Here is a 6,000-nt window from a genome sequence, read left to right as displayed (position 1 = left end):
AGGCAGACTTGCAGAAAAGAACAGGACGTAGTGAGGAAGGAAAGGGCAGGCCAAGGCAGCTAAACCAGCCCTGTCGGTTCTTTGTCACATTCAGAGGCCCATCCTCTCCAAGGCTAATTCACAGTGCCAGCAGTAACCTTGTTGTAGTAGACAGTAGGGAAGCTGAAGCTGTTAGTGGGGAGGACGAGAATCATCCCTTGAGCCCACCCAACTGTCGCACATTCCTCTCACATTTACTTAGTGAGAGGAATGCAGGTCTTTCCACAAAGGGTGGTGCTATTCATGAAGCCCAGATTAACAGGAGTCACACCTTTGAAAATAGATTATTTTATATCGATAGGAATGACTCCTTTGCTGGGATGATTATCAATTAAACCACTTGAGTACATGAAGAACATCCTTAAGGTTTGGCTTCGCAAGTGCAAATAATTGCCTCTACGTGGTAACAGTTGGAAAGTTATGGCTGGAAATTTATTCTCATCGGCTTGAGATGGTATAAGGGATCCTACAGGGAGGTCTCATAATTCTGACTAGATAGGGTGTGCAAGTAAGCCGAGTCAGTCACATGCAGGCAAAGCTGGGTGTCTGACAAAAGCCTCATGGCAGGCAGAAGACAGTAGATACTAGGTATTCATAAAGCAGTGCAGCTGGAGCCCAGTTCCATAGTTGAGACAAGAACCTAAGAAAGTAGATGGGTACAGGAGGCCAGAGCAGGGGTTCAGAAATGGAGCCCCTAGGAATTGTATCAAAAGATTACTTTGCCTGAGGTCGTTGTCTTTTTATTAGACCTGACATGGAGCTGTAAGGTCACTTTTACACAAGGGCATGTTAAAGGTTCTGCTAGACATTTGACAAACATGATAAGTAATCCCTCCTAGACATTTGACAAACATGCGATAAGCATATTCACAGCATGATTACCAGCCATGTGTCCACACATCCTGCATTTGCTCACTCTCTTCAAGGCTTAAGGCCTTACTGCTTCAGTATCTCTAGGGGAAATATACATTGACTTTGAGATAATTTATATTTCCATTAGCTGATACTGCTCTGCTATCTTCTTTGAACACATTTCGTAGATCTTTTTACCTCTTTGTACAGTCTCATTTTATTGTATTCTGCATTGAGGACTTTTTTTTTTTTTTTAATCTAGGCTTAGTAGCAGGAGCTACAGAAATATTCTCTGTGTTGGATAGGAACACTCTACACTCTGAGTCTAGAATGCGGCTTTAATTACACATACGAATTTGAAAAATGGTACATAGAATAACAATTTTAAAAACTTTTAAACTTTTAGGAAAAAATATAGGTGAATATCATGATGATATTGGTTCAGGAGAGGCTTTTTTAAAGACACCAAGTGTACAAACTATAAAGAAAAAGATTAATAAAAAGTCATTTCTTAGGATATAATATCTTTGAAGAGCTAAAGCTTTAAGAGATAGAGAAATGACTGAACTGGGGTTTTGCTATATAATCCACTGTACTGTAAATGTTGTTGGCTTAGTTGTTGATTGTGTCAGAAAATTACTTCATCCAGTTTCACTCATAATGTGAATTTTCTGACTGGGATCTAAAAATAACACTATAGTGAAGACACGGTGTATATATACAAGAAATGAATACAGTAATCAGTTTTGTTTTGTTTTTCTCCATAAAGGGCAAAACAAAACAAAACAAAAAAACCATAGGTTTCACAAGAGGAAGAATATCTTGATAAGAAAACAGCTATTGAAATGGGTTTCTGAAGGAAGTTGCCAGGCTCAATGTGCCCTTTTTCCTATGAGAACACATTTCTCCCCATAGACCACTGAGAATCTAGAAAAATGAAAAATATTCTGCGGCTCTCTAAGGCAAACATTCCTGTCTGACTTTGAAACAGATATATAATTTCTAGTTTATTCCCAGAAACAGCTCTTACCTGCAAATTTGCATTAAAATTATCTGCAGAATCTGGAAAAAAATACATAACTAGGACCCAATCTCAACGATATTGATTGATTAAGTCTGACTGGGACCCTGGTATCTACATTTTGAAAAATTATATTCTCCAAGAGCAACCATGTCAAAACCTAGTGCCCATGCCTCTTTCTGGCTTGATCTGACAAATGCTCGGGTAATTCAGTAGTCTTAAGGTCCCTTTCCTGTTTGTTTTTTGGAATGGTTCAGGGAAAGCTTATGTGGAAGTTAGGGTGACAGGAAAGTCTAAATAACTTCTGGAATTTTAGGGGCATTTAAATATTTGTAGAATTAATTATTGGGACATTATCTTATTTAGTCTGTGTCACAACCAATGAGGACTCCCCCATGATTTATTCTGTTTCAGCCATTGTCAGCCACAGAAAACAATTTGATTCCTCTGCTGCCACATAGAGACTAGTGTTCTGATACTTCTTGGTCAGTTACTTTCGTTGATGCTTGAAGAAGCAGAATAAGAGAGAGTAAAAGGAAAAAGGACTCATGGACAACAGTGTGGTGATTGCAGAGAGGTGGTTATAAGGGGGCTAATTGGTAATGGAAAAAATACAATAAAAGATACACACACACAAAAAGGCTAGGTGTTTCCATTTTAAAATGACTCTCTAAATACAGCAACCTCACAAACTTGTTTGGCTGGCATTCCAAGAGTTAGTAGGTCAATAAATATTTCTTAAGTGCCTGCTATGTGCCAAGCACTGCTCCAGGCACTGAAAATATTATGGAAATCAGTAGAGTACTTGCCCCTTCAAGGAGGGAAAGAGACTGGAACTCATGAAATACTCTACTGAAAGAGTGCTTCTGACTTCTGTGGTTAATTCTTATGCTGAGGGTGTGATAGCTTTTTTAAAGCTACATATTTACTCAAAAGTTCCACCCATGTTTTAACTATTGGGTTGGTCAAAAAGTCCATTTAGTTTTTCCCATAAAATAAACGACACATTTTTCATTTTCCCCAATAACTTTATTGATTTAGATATTTTGAGTATATTGACTATCTCCTGTGTGGTATAACTTTGATTGTTCTCAGTTAGTGTCTTGATTTGATCACTGTCTACTTCAACAGGTCTAACTGACCCTGGAGCATTGTCCAGGAAGAAATCTTCAGCATGAAATTTTGCAAACCACTTTTGACATGTTCTACCAGTCACAGCACCTTCTCCATATACTGCACAAATTTTTTGTTGTGTTTCAGTTGTGTTTTCACCTTGTTTGAATTAAAAAAACATAATATACCAAAAACGTTGCATATTTTCTTCCATCTTCAATATTAAAACGGTCATGCAAAAATTCACCAATTTTGATGTTTTTTTAAAAATGCACATTGATATGACAACTGTCACAATACAATCTAACAAAATTGTTTTGAATGAAGTTAAAGACAACTAAGCCCTACTAGAGCTATCTCACAGAAAAAAAATGAACTTTTTGGCCAACCCAATAGAATAAGCTAAAAATCTTATTCCAAAGTCAAAATTAAATCTGAGGTTTTCTCCACTTCCTCTTTATATCTTACAAAGTTACCTAGTTTTAGTGTTTCATCTTAGAGATTATTCAAATGACAAAATGCTCTACACATTTATAAGACTCTTTGTTTAAATATTGCCGGTTACATAACCTTGTCTCTGAGCACATTTTTAAGTGAACCAACTAGTGGTAAAAATGGGAGTATTTTGTTTGTTTTCAATGTTCATGTTCTGGATGTCTAACCCATTTCAGTAAACAAGTACCAAGAAGCTATATCTGAAACAGGAAAAGTTGGTATTCATACTGCCTGTTGCTACTACAGAACTAATTAGTAGAGACAAAGATTGAATATTTATGGGTGCTTTATTCAGATGCTAGTGATCTGAGAATACTGTGGGTATGTACCTTACAAACTGTGTCAACATCTCGTCTCAAGCCAACCTTTTTATAAGGAGAAGAAAAGGGTAGGTAAAGGGTTTGGAAAAACGTTAATCAGGTAAGAGCTGCAGTCCAGCAGCAGCGATTTTCCTAGTACTTCTTTATCTACTGATGAACAATTCTTTGTCTGCATCACTGACATTCCCTCCCTGGAACACAATGGCTCAGACACCATCTCCGTCGCTTGCAGGCCTCCTCGGTCACAAAAGTTGAATTGCTTGTCAACCTCCTGGAGTCACATAGGTTACGTATTTCAGTTCCTGGACCAATAGTTTTCCATGTGCATTAATCACTCAAGCCTATCAACTATAGCTAAGGCTAAAACTTTTAACTCTTGAGTTCCCCTATCATATCCATCCTGGAACAAAATGAATGAGCCACTGAAGTCATCATGCTTCTGTTGTGTGGCTTCTTTGCCCTACCTTACCAAAGTCATTGACTTAACTTTCAGATTCATAATCTAATTCTGACTTCATTGCTTTTCTGTTTAACTTTGTTTTTACTTTAAATAATTTTTATTTTTCAATTACACTTGATGTACAATATTACATTAGCTTCAGGTGTACAACCCAGTGTTTAGACATTATATAACTTACTAAGTGATCACCCCAATAAATCTAGTACCCAGCGACACCATACATAATTATTATAATATTATTGACTATGCTTCTTATACTGTACTTTACATCCCCATGACTATTCTGTAACTACCAATTTGTACTTCTTAATGCCCTGACCTTTTCCACCCAGTCTCCCAACCCTCCTGTCATCTGCCAACTGTCAAAACGTTTTCTGTATCTATGAGTCTGTTTCTGTTCTGCCTGTTTATTTTGTTTTTGAGATTCTACATATAAGTGAAATCATATGGCATTTGTCTTCTTTTGTCTGACTTATTACACTCAGCACAATATCCTCTAAGTCCACCCATTTTGTTACGAATGACAAGATTTCATTTTTTACAGCTAAGTAATATTCCGTTATATAGATATCTATACACACACACAAGGTCTGTCCAGAAAAAGTCCAACCGTTGTTAATGTAATGAGAATGGTTTGTGTGACATCTCTGTAACCTGGCAGCCAAGGAGAGTGGACTGGAGTATACATGTATGAACAATGATGGCTTCACTGTACTGGTCAGTGAAGGCAGGAGACACTGTGCAGTGAGCATGTGTACTGTGGGGCAGTCACATTTAAAAGCACTGAGCGAGTAGAGCAACAAATCTGCATCAGATTTTGCAATGAGCTTGAACATTCCTCTGCGGAAACTATTCAGATGATTCAGAAGGCTGCAGCTATGGGCAACTGGTGATTGGCAGCTTCATCACAACAACACACTCTCTCATGTGTCAAGTCTCATGCAGTTTTTGGTGACCTAGCCCCCTTACAACCAAGATTTGGTGGCTTGTAACTTCTGGCTTTTCCCAAAACCAAAATCCCCTTTGAAAGGGAAGAGATTTCAGACTGTAGATGAGATTCAGGAAAATACAATGGGGCAGCTGACAATGATTGGGAGAACTGTGTGAGGTCCCAATGTGCCTACTTTGAAGGGGACTAAGGCATCATTGTCCCATGTACAAGGTTTCTTGTATCTTGTATCTTCAATAAATGTCTCTATTTTTCATAGTACATGGCTGGATACTTTCTGGACAGGCATATTATAAACACAACTTCTTATTTATCCACTTAGCTATTGGTGGACACTTAGGTTTTTTCCATATCTTGGCTATTGTAAATAATGCTGCAATGAACATGTGGATGTATGTCTTTTAGATTTAGTTTTTTGGGTTTCTTCAGATAAATACCCAGAAGTGGAATTGCTGGGTCCTTTGTCTATGTAGTCTTTGTTGTAAAGTCTATTTTGCCTGGTATAAGTATTGCTACCTCAGCTTTTTTTGGTTTGTCTCTATTTTCATAAGATATCTTTTTCCATCCCTATACTTTCAGTCTCTGTGTGTCTTCTGATGTAAAGTGTCTCTTATAGATAGTATATCTAAGGGTCTTTTTTTGTTATCCATTCAGCATCCACATGTCTTGATCAGAGCATTTAATCCAATTGCATTTAAAGTAATTATTAATAGATACACATTCATTGTCATTTTAGTATCCATATATTTTA

This window comes from Pteronotus mesoamericanus, unplaced genomic scaffold (assembly GCF_021234165.1).
Source record: "Pteronotus mesoamericanus isolate MK-2021 breed Mesoamerican mustached bat unplaced genomic scaffold, CSHL_Meso_final scaffold_651, whole genome shotgun sequence".
In the NCBI taxonomy this organism is placed as follows: Eukaryota; Metazoa; Chordata; class Mammalia; order Chiroptera; family Mormoopidae; genus Pteronotus; species Pteronotus mesoamericanus.
This window is presented reverse-complemented; position numbering follows the sequence as displayed.